The sequence below is a fragment of the Cygnus olor genome, chromosome 5 (genome assembly GCF_009769625.2).
Source record: "Cygnus olor isolate bCygOlo1 chromosome 5, bCygOlo1.pri.v2, whole genome shotgun sequence".
Classification (NCBI taxonomy): domain Eukaryota; kingdom Metazoa; phylum Chordata; class Aves; order Anseriformes; family Anatidae; genus Cygnus; species Cygnus olor.
This window is the reverse complement of record NC_049173.1, coordinates 58,345,183-58,364,560: the sequence shown is the minus strand read 5'-3', so window position 1 is coordinate 58,364,560 and position 19,378 is coordinate 58,345,183. Positions and strand designations below refer to the sequence as shown.

At 39.2% G+C, this 19,378-nt stretch overlaps 1 protein-coding gene and 1 long non-coding RNA gene across 4 annotated transcripts in view; one reads left to right on the top strand and one right to left on the bottom strand.

Annotated features, from left to right (window-relative positions):
• The window catches only part of MPPED2 (metallophosphoesterase domain containing 2), a 196,117-nt gene that overhangs the window by 71,139 nt on the left and 105,600 nt on the right, over positions 1 to 19,378 (top strand). For 2 of the 3 annotated variants that reach the window (XM_040558436.1, XM_040558433.1), the window contains 2 exons: positions 10,966 to 11,114; positions 18,523 to 18,659. The gene's annotated coding sequence lies outside the window, so the exon portion shown is untranslated. Of the gene's footprint in view, positions 1 to 10,965; positions 11,115 to 18,522; positions 18,660 to 19,378 lie in introns of those variants that run through there. The other variant, XM_040558437.1, reaches the window with a different exon arrangement.
• On the bottom strand, positions 14,921 to 19,259 carry LOC121070795. The gene is made up of 3 exons (XR_005820230.1): positions 19,004 to 19,259; positions 17,803 to 17,910; positions 14,921 to 15,284 (listed from the first exon to the last, which is right to left on the bottom strand). It is a non-coding gene; the product is annotated as an uncharacterized LOC121070795 (long non-coding RNA).

Sequence of the window (19,378 nt, the reverse complement as noted above, 5' to 3'; positions counted from 1 at the left end):
AGGAGAAAACTTGGAGATTTTGATCACTGATTTGCACACAAGTAAAACTGGCCCTCTCACTCACGTATTAAAAAATAGAAGTAAAGTAAAACATGGTGGTGGCCTATGAAAGAGATGATTTAGGAGTCATACTCTCAAGTGTTATATTTCGATTTTTATGAAGAATTTAGAAGGAAAAAAAATGGAACACTGCCTTTAAAGAAGATAGGTATAATTATTTATAAATTTTCTGAGAAGCTTATAGTGTGTCTAGTACAGCATTACTTTTATAATTACTGCTGCCTAATTGTGAGGTAAATCATTGCTGCATTACCCTTTTACATTTGTGATAGGGATACTCATACTTCAGGTTTGTCTTTCCAGGCTTCAGTGGCGGTATACTAAAGATGAATTTCATCTATTCCATGTGACACAGGTTGTTTAACAGGAAAATGTTTTTATTAGAGGAGCTGGGTTAAGGGTCCATCTGGAACCAATTGAATTCTATAATGGCCTAACCTTCTATTTCTAGAGGGAAAGAGGAGGAAAAGCAGGGAAGAAATTCAGGCTAACAGTGTAGTTCTGCAATGTGAATTTAAGAACATTCCCCTCCACACCCTCCAGCCTCTTGTTCCTGGGCTCTTGCTGTAATTTGCCACATCCTCAGCTTTGTGCATACAGACCCTTCTATGACTTCCTGTAAATTAGACTGTTCAAATAACTGCTCTTAACAGTCTTCATCCAAAAAGAATGGGGGGAGCACCTAAATAGAACAAATGAGGGAAAAGCAAATTATGCGGTGGGAGAGGAAATGAACATGGGTCTATGAGAGGAGACTGGGAAGACAAGTTGCTCCTCGAGCCATTATCCCTTGAGCCAGTCATCACTAAAAGCCTATATGTCATGTAACTAAGACTCGGTCGTAGGCTTTGATGCTCAACAGCCCTCCTTAGATTACCAAAGTATCCCCGTGTACCTCCCAGGACTGCATGCGAGGGCTCTGTCAATATATGAAGTTCTGTAAAAATACAAGACTACATATTGCAGCCTGATTCAAAGTCCAGTGAAGATCCCAGATGTCTTTCCTTTATTGCAAATGGTTTTGGACAGAACCTGTACGTTGTGTTTCCACATCAGATGGTAGGAATTCTGCCCGTCATGTGGTACAAATCAGGCTGAGTTTATTTAAAAAAAAAAAAAAGGAATGGAGAGTTGCAGTAACACTATCTGCAGTTGCAGGTATATCTTTAAAGCACTTTTTTAATATTAGAAATACACTGAGGCAGCATTTGCTTGATGCTGTGTTGTTTATAAGCCACAAACTTACCAAGGTTGCCATTTTGTAAACCTGTTCTCATAGTCAGACGCCATGTTAAGCAATTTCTTTCTCAAATGCAGACAGCCTGAAAGAAAGCAAATTATTGCTAGTTGTCCAGGACAAAAAGGGTTATGGTACATACATTAATATACATCATGGGACTCTGAACTTTTTTGATTGTGTTGTTTGTTTATTTTCAAATAAGATTGTGTAAGAGTCATCATTGATGTATCACTGTGTTAGCTTATGCAGTTTTAGCAGCATAAAATAAGGTCTCTGCCCAAACCACCTTAAAACGTTTTTAGTAAGCTATATAGAAAAAAATGTCTCCAAGAAGAAAGTGCATTTCCTTTTAGAAGGTGACAATTGAAAACATTTTACTTCTAACTCATATTGTACTATTAGCTCATGTCTCATATATTAACTATGTGAGGGTAGACTGATGGCAAAATGTAGAAAAAAATATTACCTTGATAATCAAAACAAACAGCTGTGAACTCTGAAGCTGTGAATTTTCTGTAGCTTATGTTCCATAGCGCCATATCCTTGACAAAAACATTATAGGCAAGAGTATGGCTAGAGGAAATTAATGTAAAAAGTGTTGATTATATAATATTGGTGAATGTCTTTGTGTATGCGTTTGGGGAGACAACAACTGTGTGGCTCACTTGTAACCCCATCTGCTTAAGTGCACTGCACAGTTGTTTGAAAAACCTTATAAAAAAGATAAAATCCTGAGTGCAAAAAACTAAAAATTCATCTATATTGAGAAAGTGTAGCCAATTGATTATTCAGCTGGCAAAATGGAAATTTCAAGTTGCATAGACAGCTAATTGTGGCCTGCCTATGGAATGACAGGTCTATAATTTTTAGTTTTGTGCACATTCAAAGCCAGTCACCTTGACACTTAACAGTCCATTATCTGCCGGCCACCGACCATATGATGATATTCAAAGAGTGACAGGTCTTTTCCATTACAGAATGATAAAATGCACTATGCTTTATTTGGATAAAGCTGTCTTCACAGACAGAACAAACCAGGTGCTTATCTGATCTTTGCACGCAACAATGACATTGGGACACCTTTTACTCCACAGGGCTAACCCTTTTTTGTTGTCTTTGTTGTTCTTTGGGGATAAAGATGAGGGAAATTGGTATCCCCAGCATTGTTTCCTAGGAGAACAGGTAAACTGGTATTCGTATCTATTTCTTTCAGTATTAAATAAGATAGATTGCAGGAAGCATTGGGACTCACGTCATGCAACTACATGATTCATAACCTAGGAATAAATGTTTATTATTACTATTATTAATAACATCAATTGTTGTATTTTCAGCGTGAATACATAGCAAGGTCAGAAAACGTGTCCCAGGATACTTGTGACCAAATAAAAATCAACGACCCACCACAAATCAGGCTGAGAGCTAGCATTTAATTCAAACTCAAACAAGGGGTTGGATGCAGCCAGGGATTCTGTGAGTTCTACTGCACCTTCCTTGAATGTGGTGAATCTGTCTGCGGCTCTTGCTGGGCTGAGACAAGAACACAGGATAACAACCTTCTCTCTTTGTGGGGAAGACCTAGCTTGAAGACGAGGTGGTGTGATGGTGCTTCCTTCCAAGGCACTGTTTTTTTAGGGTAGGGCATTCCCTGGCTGAGCGTATCCCCAGGGTGTTGGAGTATCTACAGAGGAACATAAAGCAGTATTCTGTGCCAAAAACTTAAGTCATGATAGACAGAGATAGACATGATAGACAGTCTCAGACCTTGCTGTGAAGGGAAGGCTATGCCTTGGAACACTACAAGCATTTTGAGTGCCGGAGCGTGCAGTTTTCAGGAGCCTCGTTAGAGATGGGCCCCAGCCAAAGCCATAAACTCTGCTTTGGCCTCAGCACTAGTTTCTGTACTGAATAGTTCTCATTGAATTGGTTTTGTTTATTTATTTATTTCTAAATGTGAAGTTTTAGTTATAAATTCAGAATAGAAAAAAAAATTAATATTTCTGAAGTTTTATCAAGACTCAGTATTGTTTTTCTTTGCCTCTTCCAATTCCTAGGGATATCAGTGCAGATTCTCACTGATTCACTGTGTGCTGGAGCAAGTGGTATAGGAGTAACCATACAGAACATTGAAAGAGAGAAGTTTTATCATTTTAGGATGATCTTAAAATGATAACAATCCTGTGATTTGCAAACCAATTTCTTGAGCAATTAGACTTAGCGATAGTAACCTTTGCTACTAGAAAACACAATCTATAGATTTTCGAAATAATACACAGCTGCCATTTCAGTGTTAAACGTTATTCCTCTGGCTCCTTGCTCATTCAGTAATGAGTGAAGATAAATCTACAATATTTGTGATTTTTTTCCGTAAGAATTGCAGTTCATATGCAAATGTACGATCTCCTATGTGTATGTACAATCTCCTATACATACATACTGTGTATATACAGTGTATTAGATGTATTTATAGCTCTGGAGGAAAGGCTAATGAAGAGAGCATACTCTGAAGTGAACAGTCACGCGACTTCATTTGTTCCCTACATGCTGCAATAATACTAATAATACTACACCTTTTACTCTACAGAATGGCTTGTACTTGGGGAATTGTGTTTCATCCAATTTTCTTGAAAATAATGAACAAGTTCCCTCAGGTTTATTGGCACTACCTTGTGCACACTTTTTTGGTGTAAATTATTTATTCTACTAATTTAACAGCAAACAGTCCTGGATAGTGAGCTTAGTGAGGCAATTTCATATATATTGGTTGTAGGTTAATTATTTAGGGATTGAGATATCTCTGGTAATGCCAAATAAGTACAGACCTAATCAGAGAAAGCAATTGAATGCGGCTAGGTTTTCCAAATCTCAGATTGTGCAACCATTATATGATGGTCATTAAGTTTGGTGTGTTATTGCAAAAGAACACGAATGTGTTTTGAGGTAGTCCACGCATTAACCCTTATGGTTCCTGTCATTTCCCAGGCGATCGGTTCTGATCACTCAGACCCAGCTAAGCAGAATACTTGTATCTACATATTCTGTTATTGTGGAAATTGAGATAGTTAAGGATGTTACTGGATATGCATCTGATGGGATAGCGTAACGGTTTGGGGGCTGATGAAATACGGATGCTGAAGAATCAACGGATAAATCATATTTAGCAACTAAAATAAACATCCTCTGTTTTTTGAAAGGTGTTGTGCAGTCACGGAGAGGACATTGCTTAACTGTTATAATTTTCACAACTTTATAGAAAGATGTTGGTGCTAATAGACTAAAAAACATTAAACATCTTGAGTCCTATGTAGCATCACTATCCAGTGTCAGTTAAACGAAAATACCTATTTTTTTTTAAATCAATGAGTTAAAAATATTCTTAATCGGCATGAGGGTTTTTTCAGCTGACATAAAATGAGTTAGGCAGCTCATTTGAGAGGATTGTAATCTCTGAGCAGAACCTGGGAAGATGATGAATGAAAAGGAGCGTGATGAGAAATCATTAAGGAATGTTTGGTGTTTAGAAAATGTTGATGCTGGGACAAAGTTGTTTCCATTCTGTCATCTTTATTTCTACAACGAAGTTAGTGCTCTGTGCTGTGTTGTGCTTTATTTCTTAAATGGCCCTCAAATCAGGGCCAGAAGGAAGGGCTAGTAACTCTTTATCTTATGTCCATGTTTTAGCATCTCTTCAGTAGCATCGGGGCGGGGGTGGAGGGTTGGTCTGTTTTTCAAAACCACCAGTGCAAGTAATCTGTTCTGCGGGGCATTGTTTTGGTAGGGTTTGGACACAATCTATCTCTTGGGTGCGGATTCCTTTTTAATGTTAAATATAAACAAGTTCCTAAAACATGACTTGAAGTTACAGTAGGTTGGGGGGAGAAGATTTGAGATGATCCCTTTTTATCTAAAGCAGTTCATTCCACAGGTTTAGGTCAGCCTTCATGGAAATGTTTGCTGCCTTCCCTATGAGCCCTGCTGTGTTCTTTAAGGATCCATTTTGCTGGAGGAGGAAAGTTGTTCATTGCAAAGCTTTAGTATTCACGGGCTTTCCAGTGTAGAGGGTAGAGGACATGATGGTGAGATCACGATTGTTTGCATTGTTGAAGGGATGTACTGAAGTGTTCTGCACTAATTGGATTTTCTTTAGCACGAAAGCCTTCATGCCAGATGTATTGCACTGGTAAGAGAGATGAATAACTGAAGCCAGATCATTAACAAGCACGATAGGATGGAGTCACTTAGCAGAAGATTGAAGGAAGCCTCATTTGTTGCCATGTAAGGGCATTACACTAGCAAGGATTTCAAGAGTACAGCTAAATATGTTTCCCATTTCCCACTCACTTGATCTGAGATGCATCCTAACAATATTTTACCCTATTTTACTACGTAAAAATAAATACCATCCTCCGATGAGGATGAAAAGCTTGGATGTATCACCTGTCCTCTGGTAGGAAGACATGCTAATCTGCTGAGTTCTCCAGTTGCTATGGGATTTTTGCTTTTGTAAGGAGAGAGCTAATAAAACTCATGATCAGTGGAAGAAGGTAGGAGAATCTTGGATAGTATTTTAATGACGAAGTTGCTTCAGGGAAGCAAGGAGGAGACTAGGGGCTGGAGTCTAATGCTAGTCCATGGCTACCTTCTGAAAAGAAGTCTAGAAGATGGATGTTAAAATCTGTCCAAGGTTCTAATGAAGCTATGGACTGGAGTGAAGAGCTTAGGGATCATTCAGCAACTTATATTTTATGGAACTATGGAAACTGAAAATTAAAAACATGAAAGGAAGACTGTAATAGTTGTAAGAGTGTATGAGGAATGTTGGCAAAAGTATGAAATAAAGCGTATACAGCTGTGTTAAGAAAAATACTTAACTCCATTTTAAATGCCATGAGTCATTAGGATGTTTCAAAAGGCAAGAACCAGAATGGTTTGGTTTTCCAGAAAAAAAAAAAAAAAAGGAAAAAAAAAAAGAAGAAGGAAAACTGTCTCAGTTAATCGTAAACTGTTTTTAATTATAGGAGTATACTGCACTTCTGCTTAGGGGAAGTCCCTGTGCTCTTAAATCCACCAGCTTAGAATCGTGCAGGTACACATGGAAATGGAAACACAGCTAATCAAAGGCTTCAGAGTTACACGGGGTGAGTGTAGGAAGGTTGGAAAGGGAATTGTGGAGGATTTGGGACAATTGGGCCTATGCTAGTTCTTGTTATTTTAGAGTCTTATTTTGTTAAGACAAGGTGCCAAAGACAAGTAATAAAAATGACTTTTTCATAATTCAAGAATTATATGAGCTGGTAGGCTGGAAGAAAAGAAAGAAAATCTCTTCATGTTTGGGCAGTACAGCTATTTTTCCTATAAAGCTGAGCACATGTAGAAAACTGAGCTGTGCAGTGTAATTAAAATTGAGGAATACTGCATCTAATGTAGTGATGCTAGTCTGACCAGTGAGTGAGAGTAATACATGAAAGACACAACTTTGTGAAATGAATGGTTTCCTGGATGTGATAAACCACTTGTTCTTTCAGTGCGAGACAGAAAAATGGATACAGACTTAGTGAGCTGTGATGGATGGGTCTTTAAAAGCCTCCCAGTTTTGGGAAAAAATAAATATTTATTTTACTAACCTAGATGGAGATGCTCTAGCCAGTCCAGTGTTTAAATTTATGCCTGTATTACACATCTTAGAGTTCTGTAAAGAGCTACCTGAAATGGCTGTAAATGAGTAAGCCGGGTAGTGGAAACAGTCATAGTAAGGAACTCAACAAGCCCAACTTTATCCTGTTTAAGAAAACCCAGTTTTGAATTCTTCATTTTCCTTTTCTGTTTGTACATGTTAAATTATCAGTGCAGGATGCAGGGAAATTAACAGATTATAAGGGTGCATTTTTGTTGGATGTGACACCACACATCCAGTGTGTTGAATATGATGCCACTGGGTGAATATTCAGTAACAAAGCACTGGATCCCACCCTGTCAGGTTCCTTGTTTCTGCTTTGCTGATCTGAGCTGAGATGCTTGCTGTAATATGACATGAGGTGCAGCACTGTATTTCTAGCAGCAGGCTTGTTCATCTGCTCGCAGATGGAGTTCCCCCTTCTCTTTGTGGCATGGACTAGGTGTTTTGAGGAGAGAATACTGTAGACAGGCACAACAGTCAGGATTTTAATCGTTTTCCTAACAAAACTCAATGAAAGTCTTCAGAAAGTTGACATAGCTTGTCTGCTAGGCTTTCTGCAGTAGTTGTTTTTTATTTCTGCCATGAAGCAGTTCTAAAATGTAGTGCAAACCAGTAGGAATGACTGTGCAAAAGGTGTGTGATGCTTTCCATTGTTTTACTGAGCTGTTTCCCAGTTTACCTCCTGCCTAGTGGCATGGAGATACAGCTCAGCCCATTTGCGTGAGAAGGAGAGCACAGGACTGGTCTGGATACAATCAAAGTAATCATAGAAACTTGAAATAAGAACACCTGACAGATTCAGAGTTTCCTGGGTGGAATATAGCCTTTGAAAGTCTCCCAAGAGAGTTACATTTTGTATTTCAGTGACATGTCTTTCAATGAGTCTTCCGATTTTAACATTGTTCTTTAGTATGAAATGCTAAATGGACAATCCACCTGCCTGTTTCACAAGTAGGTCAGCATTTGATAACTGCATTAAAATTGGCCTTTCCTAAATCCTCTCTCTCACTGCAATCTTTGCCGTCCCTCTCAATTTTCCTATGTTCTAATGCTCCACTGTGGAGAAAACGTTGAGTCCTTTGAGATTATTTCCAAACTGTCACCCACAGTGAAGCTATTTTGTTTTTGTTTTGGATTGCTTCTTCCTCAAAAGCTTGTGAATAGGTATCACAGATATGATGCCACGTGGGAAAGACTTTTTTTTTTCATGCTCATGCAAAATTCTGTCTTTTTTCTATTATCCTGAAAAAAAATCCCAACATTTTGGGCTTGTGAATAAAGAATATATTCATGGGCTTAAAGAATATATTCAAAATATTTAAATGTATTTGTAATCTAATTCTCAAGCCTAACATCCAGTTCATTTTCAATGTGGCCTATCACTTCTGGTGTGACATTACTGAAAACCTGCTGATTAAAGCCAGCTCTCTTATGCATACTTTACCTCTGTGACCTCTAAGTAGCTTGAAACCATTTGAACTCCGTCTAAATTGGATCCCCCTGGTTGTAAGTGTTACTGCATGTCAGTTCTGTGTCAGTTGGATGGAAATCTTGCTGTAGAGGATGAAAGTTCACAGCTCACTATTAATCTACTGGGCAAACTACATCTAATGCCTTCAGTTTTCTTGAAATACAGCTGCTGATGACCTCTGACAGGTAAAACACAATATAGGATTTTCTAATATTCATTTTTAGTATAGGTATTTAAAAAGTATCATGTATCCTTCTTCTGTACCAAATAAAGAAGAGACAAAATTAAGAGTAGTGACGAGTAGGCGATCGGAAATGGAGACTTCTGTTAATAGAATATGTCTGAGTCCATTACTACATAGTTGTCTTGTTCTCAAAACAGAACGTGCAAATTCTGGCTTCAGTAAAGGAAGCTGTGTACTGCTGAGCTACTGGCTGTGATTCCCCTGATGTCTGTAGGACGAAACGTTCAAACTGGTGTGTGAAGAGGAGCTTAACAAAGGAAAAAAAAAAATCCTGAACCTGCATGGCTTCTGGAGCAAGCAGCATAAATCATTGCATGCTGGTGGAGTCTAGCCTTAACTCGCAAATAAGAACTAATAATTTAGCACCAGAAACTGTTTACAAGAGAATCTGTATAGAGTTGTGTAAACTGGGTGACACCATTACCAACGTCTCTGTTACAGTGCAACACCTTTGCTCTGTCAGCGTTAGGGAGTCTTAAATTGTAAGTACATTACATTTGGGTTTGCTTTTGAAGTGACCTTTTTTGTACAGAGAATTCCAAGCTAAAGCAAAAGTTTAATAGGTGCAGGTTTGTAAGTTTGCAACTTGATCTCACTTTTGTTTAAACTAATGGTAAAACCTCTGCCTCTTTCAGTAGGAGCAAGATTTAAATATTTAGTTAGCATCTGAAAGGAAGCTGATCTTGTATTCCTTGCAAATCCCAGATTGTCTCTGAAAACAAGTGGGGTTTGGCAGGAGGAAAGAAGTGTCTTAGATTAAGCGCTGGTTTATGGTGGGATAATGATGACACTGGGAGGGACACTTTTAAGGCACTAGACATGAATCAGATTCAAATTTCTCAAAGCCATGTACCAGTCCTGTTGCCTTAAAGTGTGCTTTTGCTAGGTCTGAACGGAGCCTTGGCTGTTAGAGAAACCTATGTTTAAAAGGAAAATGTAGTCTGTGGAGTGTGTTCCTATTTTATAGTATCTTTTGAGCCCTTTCAACTCCCCTTACTCTGTAGCTACAAGTGTGTCGTTACAAAGCATTGTAATTCGGTAAGTCAGATAAAGTATCTCATGTGACAACTCTTTCCCATCCTCATTCCCTCTCAGGGAAGAACAAAACAACAGTAATAAACCAGTAAAGGTATGGCTTGGGCTGTTTTAAGACACTGTCTCGCGGATCACTTCTTGGACAGTTTAAGAGCATGTTTTTATGTGGTTTCCATTTTGAAATCCAGATTTTTTAAAATCCTGAGAGCCTGACTCCTTTTTCTGTGAGTCACACAAAGAAATAAGTTTTTGGTTCTAACATGTGGAGAATCCAGAGTCCAAAACCTTGGAGTTCTCTCCTGCCAGAGGCTCTAACACCTGCTATCAAAAGGGAGCAGCAGAGCTCCCTGTGGTGCGGTGTTCTGGTCACTCGTGTGCGGGAGAACAGAGCTACTTCAGTGGCAGTGCCGCTGAGCTTTCTTGTAAACCTGCGCACACATTCTGATGTGAATATAATGTAACAGCATAAGCACTCTTACAACAGTGTAGCAACAACAAAATGTAAGAAAAAAAAGTTAAGCAGCTTGCAGACTGTGGCAGTCTTGTGGTTTGTGAGCTTTTAATCATTGATTTTTGCTTTGTTAATTTGGCAGTATTGAACGTAGGTAACTAGCGTTCTGATCCAACAAGTATTTGGGAAAGAGCACCCCGATGAAAATCCATCAGAAGATGAGTGAATGTTGGAAAATGACCTGTGCACAGTTACTCAGATTCTGAACTGAAAGTACTAAAGCGTGAACTGACAATTATGATCTCTTCCTTTACTGTTTTTGGCTCACGTTATTAATTAAAACAGAGAACTCCAGATAGGAAGAATAATTTACCCCCTGAAGAACTTGCATATATGTTAATTTTCTTTTTAAGTTGATAGTATACCATAGGTAACTTACATTGGAAAGAATAGGAAGTGTTACTGAAACCAACAACGAGGGATTAGGTAGTACGGTTTAATAGGCTTTGTTGTATATGAAATGGCTGGTTAACAGCTTGTTCTAAATAGGAAAGCATAATTGTCAGACTACTAGTTTATCTTGCATCTCGGTAGACACATCAGCTAGTCTCAGAATGTTTTCCATCCAGATTTGTTTTAGAAACTGTAGAGTTTTGTAGGTTTAGCCCCATACTGGACATGCCACTGGCCTTGTGGAGAGTTGGGATCTGAATCCCATCTTTTTCCTTCGTATTTTCCTTTGTCTTTTTTATGTTTTTAATTTTTTCTCTTCATTTCTCCTTTTCAGAAGTGAGACATCTCAATGGACACATCATTGTGACAGTGAGGGTGCTCCAAAGAGACACTGTGACTCTGCTTCTCTCAGCCACTGTCAAAGGCTATGTGCAGATCTGAAAGCACAACAGGGATCAATGGGAATCCAATGTGGACAAAAAGGTACCCTGGTTAAATTCAAAACGAGTTTTATAAACTGATTTTAGAAACTGTTTTTCTTTTAAAACATATCTTTTAAACAAGATCACAGTTTTGAATTTGTAGTAATGACATCACAAAAGATAGAACTGCGGCCAATATTTCTGATAGGGAAAAAATATATAAATGGTAAATTTATACTACCCTGACAGAAGAAGTCTTCTCAAGTGCAGAATTTGGATTAACAGTAACTGACTGAAAAAATGACTTTTTAACGCACAGATTTTAAGATCACCTTATGGGAAAAGATGATATTAAAACCCATGGAAATCATGCATAGATTACTTTTGAAACTCGCATGCATTACCAGTAAGTCCTCTCTAGATTCCATTTACCCTTTTTCTACTAAGCTTCCTATCTGTATATCCCCCAATAGAAAGAAATCTTCTAGACATTTACTAGCACAACTTTCTAATTAGGTTTATTGATAATTAATCTCTGTAAGTCCATGTGCAAAAACATCTCATTATCATTCTTTTAAAGCATGATATAGGGTGTTTGTTTGTAGATCTTTTTCCATTTCATGTTTTCTGCTCTGTGCATGTTATGGTGAGATTGTGGGTATAGCTTAGTTAAATTTTCAAATCAGTCTGTGCTTTAAAGAAATTAGTGCTTGATATATACGGCTGCATTGATGCTGACATTTGCCTTTTGTACATAAAGATATTATGACTGTAAGAAATATTTTGACACAAATATTTTCATTTACAATGGCACATTTTTTTATCATTTCTGTGTCTCTTTTTTCCCTTGTTACTTTCCGATTCTTGTCCAAGCACACTGCTAAGTGGCAGGAGGAATAACATATAGCTTGCAGACCATCATCTGCATTCCCTTTGCATTAGGTGTAACACTGGCATGAAAATCAGAGCCCTTGCTCCAATTTTTCCAGCTGTCTCTGTGTCCCTGTGATCTTTTTGTACAAATTTTCTGGCAAATCTTTGAATATGCAAGCTTATGTCCCTTTCTTGAGAGTACACATGTTCCTGTCTCAAAACATGGGTACAACTGAACAGAATCTTTATTGCTTTTTTTTTTCTTTTTTTTTTTTTTTTTCCCAGTACTTCAAGTGTGTTTAGTGATCTAAGCAAGTCCTTAAAACATGTATCTTCCTCCTGTGTCCTCTTGTTCCCAGATTTCTATGTTTGTCTGGTTTGTTTTCATTCAAAATGTATGAATAAAGCGGTATCAGGATCTTTCCACTGCCATCTTCAGGTCTTTATTTATAGAATGCTTTCACAGCTTCAGGAATTGTTAACTTTTAGGCAATAAATGTCATCTTACTTCTGAGGTTACATTTGTTTTATTTTCCTTAGCAATATTATTGCTTTAAAACTGTAATATGTTTTCTATTTTGGTCTTTTTCTGTTGCCCCAAGGGACTTGAGCTATTACTAGGATTTGCATTGGCCGTGGTGCTGTTCTTATTCTGCACATGGTTATGGGTAGACAGGCGAGAATGCCAGGGCCAAACATGGTATTCTATTGGAAGAGCTTGTGCCAAGATTCAGGCTTGAACAATTTGGAAGAGACATGATGTCACTGTCTCCATAAAGTGAATTTGGACAGGAATATTGCATTGTATTTTGGGTATGTGTTTCAAAAATAACAATGAAAATAACATCTTGTATGTTTCCTTAATTTCTGCATTTAGTCTCTGGTTTCACAGTCCTTGCCCTGCGTTTCTTGTGTCCTAGTAATATTTCTGTTTCATTATTTTTCAAGCAGAGTTTGATGACACCGATTTAGCAGTTTCTCACAGTTCACTGCCTCAGTTTTCATCAAATTATACTTCTAGTTATACTAGACACCTTCATCATCAATTTCCATATGCCTCAAAGACATGCAGGGGCCAGTTTGCCAACACTGAACTCAAATGCTAGACAATAACTGGAATAGAGGATTTTTTTTCCTGGGGCGTCTGAGTGTAGAATCCAACAGTATAGGATCCTTCAGTAGTGAACAAGCAGTTTCAGCCTGCATGCATTCAAAATCTAGACAATAACTGCTATTCAATATTGATTTTAAAACATCGAATCAAGTGACAAAAATGATCATTAATCAGAGATTGTACCTTAAGATCTTGTCTGTTTCTTTCCAGAAACCTATCTTACATTAAACAGACCTGTGTGTGAATTCAAGCTTCGCTCTTTCACCATAGAATTTGGGCTTCATAAGCATCTTGCATACCACAGAATTTGATAATTAGGGTAGTTAACACATAATGAAGACTTTGGCTTCAGGCTCTAGGTTTACATGTGCTTTCAGATCAACAGTGTTGTTGGGGACATTCAAAGTGATGAGACTCCTGAAAACATGAAAATCTTTTCCTTCCTTAAGGAAATCTTGTTCTTAGCTTCATTCTCAAATTGGAAAAGATCTTCGTATTGGAATGCCTGTCCCCTTTTAAGGCTTTTCATTATAATTATCCTACAGTTCCCTACAATTTTCTGTAAAGGGAACACACTCCTGGCCCAAAAGTAATTTGGAGTCCATAAACTGGAACTAGAAGTAGGTGTGCTGGAGATTATGGCTGTAACTGCTGTCAAAAATGTAAGTTAATTATGCAAGGCATGAAGTGAAGCTCTGGTGTTTATTTGTTTAGATGTAAAGAGGTTAACTCTGAGTAACCGTTGACAAAAGTCATCAGCAACAGCTGAATTAGCAGTTGGATCTGTAGTTTTAAAAAGAAAAATTCAAGATAGCCTAGGAGTGATATTCTCTTTTCAGCATTGCCATGTAGATTTCTTTGTTTGCACTGTGAGCTAAGGTCTGTTTCAGTCTTGCAATTTGCTTTCCATGTGGAATTTTGACTGATGTCGAGAATTTCATAGGTAGCTTTCAGTGCAATAGGGACCTTCTCTCAGAAACAGAGAATGATTTTTCTCCATCTACCGAGTTTCCACTCGTGAAGTCTGTAATTTGCAAAGTGCACTTCATGTGATATAAACCCACTTCACTACATGTTGTCTCTGAAATCAGAAGGACATGAGTAGAGGGACGGTGTAGTTAGGAAGCTTTCTGATATTGCCTTGACTACTCAAAACTCCTGGGTATGAAGTTCATCTTACATCTCTGAACAGAAATGTATTGTGGACAGTCTGCCACAGGATGAAGCGATGTATGTGATGAAAAGGGACAGCAGTTGTTGAGTAAGCGAAAGTTCAAGCAGAAGAGAGGTTCATAATTCTCTCTACTGTAGTAGTGAATGCCTGTTTCCTGCCAGAACTTGAAGTTTGGGAATTATTTGGTACAATGAGCTTTGAGTGGCTGAACTGCAGTAGGAAAAAAGTGAAGACTTTCTGATGCATTGGCCTTGGCTGAGTACATTGTAGACCAATTAACTGATAAAAAGATCACTTGAAAAAAAGGCATCTACCTTCTCCTAAACAGGCAAATCAATACGCAACAAATAGGGTGTTTGACCACCTCACATTACTTTCCTTATTCACTGCCACAGCTTGTTGACCAGAAGGTGAACACCAAAAACTTTTCCTTGTAGCGTGTCCCGAGCCTTCGCTATGTGGGAGCAAACCTAAATGTTCCTGCAGTAATATCTTTGTAATAACTGCCATGCATCAAACAGTACTTGCATCTTTATGTACATACAAAGCTGAAGTCACTGCCTGCTCTGTTATGAAGGAATAAATCACCCAGACATCCTTCTCAATTTGAAAAATTTCAACCCCCCCCAAACCTAATAGGTACCTTGACTAGCAGTTAAACTGGGAGATTTTAGAAGGGCAAATGATTCACCTACAGCTTTTTTGCATCATTTTTTATTTCTACAGAGAGCAAGTAGGAAAGTTCCAATCAAATATTTAATTTAATTTAATAGGGGCAAGGCGGCAGACAACCATTATCCTGTGACAATGTTCTGGTCCATCGAATATAAAAAGAATGCCCAGAGGACAACTGATGATATTTCCTTCAGTAGTCTTACTTGATGCTCTATCAGCATTATAATGATGTGTTCCTCTCTGTCTGCAGCTTTCTGACAGAAGGCTTCAGTTTCACTTCCTTAAGAGAATTGTCCTTTTTCTGAAAAAGCTGGTGCGCTTCTGTGGAGAGGCCATGGTTTCTTCCTGAGGATGTAGCATTCGCTGGAGTGCTGAACTGGTTAGTGTATGGGCCCCTATTGCGAGAGAAAAAGTCAGATAAAAGAAATGGTAACAGCAGAGACTACAAAAATCTAAAGCCAAGGAGTACTGTATTTTTTTAATTCAATTTTTAGGGTTTAATTTTTTGCTAGTTCTATTCTCTGATTTTCTATGTGAAAGTAACTCCAAGTGATAAAAGAACAATTTGTATCTTCAAAGTTCGAATCCTGGCTTTGTTTGGTTGGTTTCATTTTATATCTGATACTGTGTTCTTCTGTTGTATGCCTGCTGTTGTTGGCCAGCATGCACACCAAATACTTGGTGACTTTCAGGCTACAAATGGAGAAGGAGAGCAGTAGAGAACTTTTCATCTATCCGGCTACATTGTGCAAATTTGAAAAGTAGTATTTGCTCAGTGGGGCATAAAGGCTAAACTAAGGTGGTGTTCTCCAATTGTCTTCTGTTCCATAGTTACTGGAGAATTGTTGCTTCAATGAGGGGAACAAGCCCGTTAAAAATACAGTTTTTGGCAGAATTGCAGTGGCATGTGGTGAAATATGCTCAGTCTAGTGACTTCAGTGTAGGCTGCCACCAGTGGATGTCCGCTGGATCAGTCTCTGCTTTCTTAAAATATATATTGTCTAGCACTGTAGGTAATTTACTAGTGCACCACCATGGCCCAGTCTCTGAACTTGAGTTCTCTCTGCAATACAAATGAGAATCCTTATTGCTGTTGTCTTAAACTGGCCAAAAATCCAGGTAATGCATGTATTGAAACAAAACCAAACAAACAAAAAAGGAAAAAAAAAAAAAAGGCAAGAACAAACAAACAAAAAGGTTACAAAAAATCCCTCTGATACTGTGTCCAGACTCAAAGATAATGTGGATCAGTGGCCTTTTTCTGAAACTGTAACATAGTGTGCGTCCACCTTGCTCCTGTACTGCTGACTGAAGTGCCCTGTGTTATGGTAGTGAAAGCTTTCAAGAGACTGTTGTGAACTGGGCTGGGGAAACTGAACTGCTTTAAAAGCCTATTTGGAAGGAGGCTTTTTTAAAAACATTTTTTTTTTCTTACATGGTTTGTGTCCTTAAAGAATGGGAGCAAAAAATAAATGGTAAAGGAGTGGAGAGGTTGTGGAAACAACCTCAAAGTAGCACTGTCAATCATTTTATACTGTGAAACATGGGCTTGTAATCAGGTCTTGCCTCCTTGGGTCAGACGTTGGAATATTCTTGAGATACCTTACTTTGCGAGTAGCTTCAACACGTGACATGCAGCAAATCATGGAGCACAATAAGGCACCACATGATATAGTACATCCTAACCAGGTAGGACCTGTGTCAGGCTAATACTGTAATCACAGACCAATGTCATGATGTGCAGTTGGAAAGTTGTGTGTGTTTTTGTTTTTTTCTTTTCTATGTAAAAGATTAAAAGGTGTCCACTGATATTTAGGGAAGATTTGTCCCAAAGTGAAAATCAAAGTGAGACAGGCTTCCCTAGTTCACTCTGAACTGCTCTGTGTGTATCTCAAAAGTTTATAGCTTTTTCTTGTGCTTGGCAGAAACTGGAGATGATAATACCTATGAAATTACTATCAGAGATTGCATGACAGGTTTTGGAGAATCTATATGCTTTTCATGACACTGTAGTATTTCAAAATTTTTAACATGCATCAACTGTATCTGTGCATTTGATGATACTTGCCTTGGATTTGTAAAAGTGAAAGAACGAAATCCAGAGCAAACTCCGAACATGACTGAAGTTTCGTGTATAATACACACTTGAAACGTTATGAATAGGAAGTACTAAAGTAAACAAAAGCTGCTTGTTCACTATTTTGAGTTTCACCCAACTAGAAAAATCAGTCCTGTGACACTCACAATAAACAGCTTGTTTGCTTTTTAATTTTCCAAATTTATCTTTGAGATCCTCTTGTCAAGTGTGTATTTATTAGTAAGTCCATGTTCCAGCCACAATAAAGACATTTTCTTTTTCTGTACTTACATACTTGCATTTTGAGGCTGCTCTTTTGAACTAGAAAGGCAACAAAATAGAACTCTTTTCCTCAGAAAAGCCTGTAATCAATTTAAGAAAACAATTTTTCCCTCTTGTAGCAACTCCACGGACAATGCACTTCTAAAAGTGGGTAGTTTGGAACACATAGTGTTCTTGGGGAAACTGAAAACAAGTAGTTTGTTAAAAGGAAGAATTTCAATATGTGCTCTTAGCAGAAGATGTTTCTGAGTTTGTGGAGTCACTTATTAGAAACAGTGCTCCCTGTGACTGTATTACAGCTCGGTGTTGCTGCTGAATATGCAGGATCGTGAAAAAGGTGTGACCTTAGAATCAGGACCCACCCTTGACTCACGTTGGCAAAAGCCAAGTAAGGCTAACTTTGAAGCCATATACTTTATTTTATGTAAGGACTAGTAAATTAGGTAAACGCTTATTTCAGTACGAGGACACTGAAACGATGGGGTAATGTGTCTGATTTGTCTCTGACTGTACAAGCTATCAGAGAGAAGGTCTTTGAGCTTTCAGTCACCTACCCATACTTCCTCCTTGGTCTTCCTTCTATGCCAGAAGCTCACATTTGTAGTGCTGAGGGCTCTGGATGCGGTATGAAGGCAAACACAGGAAAAGTCCTTCTGCTGCAGCTGCCGAGAAGGGATACAGCAGGTTCTGGATGGAACCCGCTCGCCCCCACTCCCCATATTTTTATATTTAAACAGGCAGTGGCACCAATGAAGCTATCCTGTCCTCTTTGTGTCCCCAGTTGCTCATCCTGCCCCCTGCCTTGTTGCAGCAGAAGCGTTTGTGCAGTCGTGAGGTGAATGGGTTGGGGAGACTGATCGGTGAGGAAACAGGCTGCGTTTCCCTAGCGCCGACTGGATCTCTGTCCCAAGGTGGGGTTCCCCGTTCTTGCACAAGGACTTGTGCAGGGACAGAAGGTGGCTAAGTGGGCTGAGTGCTGGATCACTTATTTTCCAGCAGCATCAGGGGCAGGCAGTTAAACATATTTGTGAAAGTATGGCCCCAGACTCATTCCAGGCAAAGATTCCCTGAAAATGTTGCTTCAATTTGGTGAGGAGGACGACTAACTGTAGGCCGTTTTGTCTGAAACAGGAAAACAGGAATTTTCCTTTGCTGGTTCACAGTGTTTACTTCTATTAAAAGGGAAAATGGCAAAATAAAAGATCAGAAAGATCTGATGTCAAATTTGGAAAAAAAAACCACATGCAATTTAATCTTTTTTTTTTTTTTTTCAGGCTGATTATTCTTAGTTTGCTGTGATTCTAAAGGGGACCATCCATCCTAGTGGGTTTCTGTCTGACAATGCCCTGGACCCTTCTCATTGTTTTCAGCAACAAAGAAAAACCTGCCTAGTTGCCATGCATATCCAAAGGTTGGCCAGAGCCAAAATTATTTATTTAAAATATGTAGGGCACGCCGTTCTTTGAGCAGCCTGGTAGGAGCTTTCATTTTTTTTCTCAGCTCCTTTGGATTTTTTTTTTCTTGCACTATAGATGTATGGCTGTTTGGAACTCCCCCTTCCCATTTGTTGTCTTGGAAGTAAAAACCCAAACACGTCTAATCTGTACTTCTTTACTTTGTCACTGTTGTGGCTGTTGACACAAATGGTGTGGGTTTTGAAAAAAAATAAAAAGGGGGGGGGGGGGGGAACAAAAAGACAACGGCACGCTCCCTGATGCTACCTCTTCTACCTCTGCATAGAAAAGCCCCACTTACCCTAGGATAATGTTCAGCCCAAATGGTAATCCCCCGGTAGCGCTGCTGTATGTTGTTTTTTTCCTCCCGGCGGCTGAGGTTAGCTCATCCACCGCAGGAACCGACCCCCGCATCAGCGCCTGATGACGGGAGGTGCTGACCGCGTGAAGCCCCGCGGGGGACCGGTATTACTGCCGTTGTCCGTAAATCGCCCTTCGGCCCGCTCTGCCCGGGCAGGGGCAGGGGCTGCGGCCGGGCCCCGGGGCTGCCCTGCGACCGGCTCCGCGCTGCCCGGGGCCGCGGCGCTGCGGCTCCGCGCCCTGACCCCGGCACGGCCGCTGCTCTCGCCGGCCTCTGCGCCCGGGTTCGGCGGGGGGAGGCTTTGCCGCACTTGGG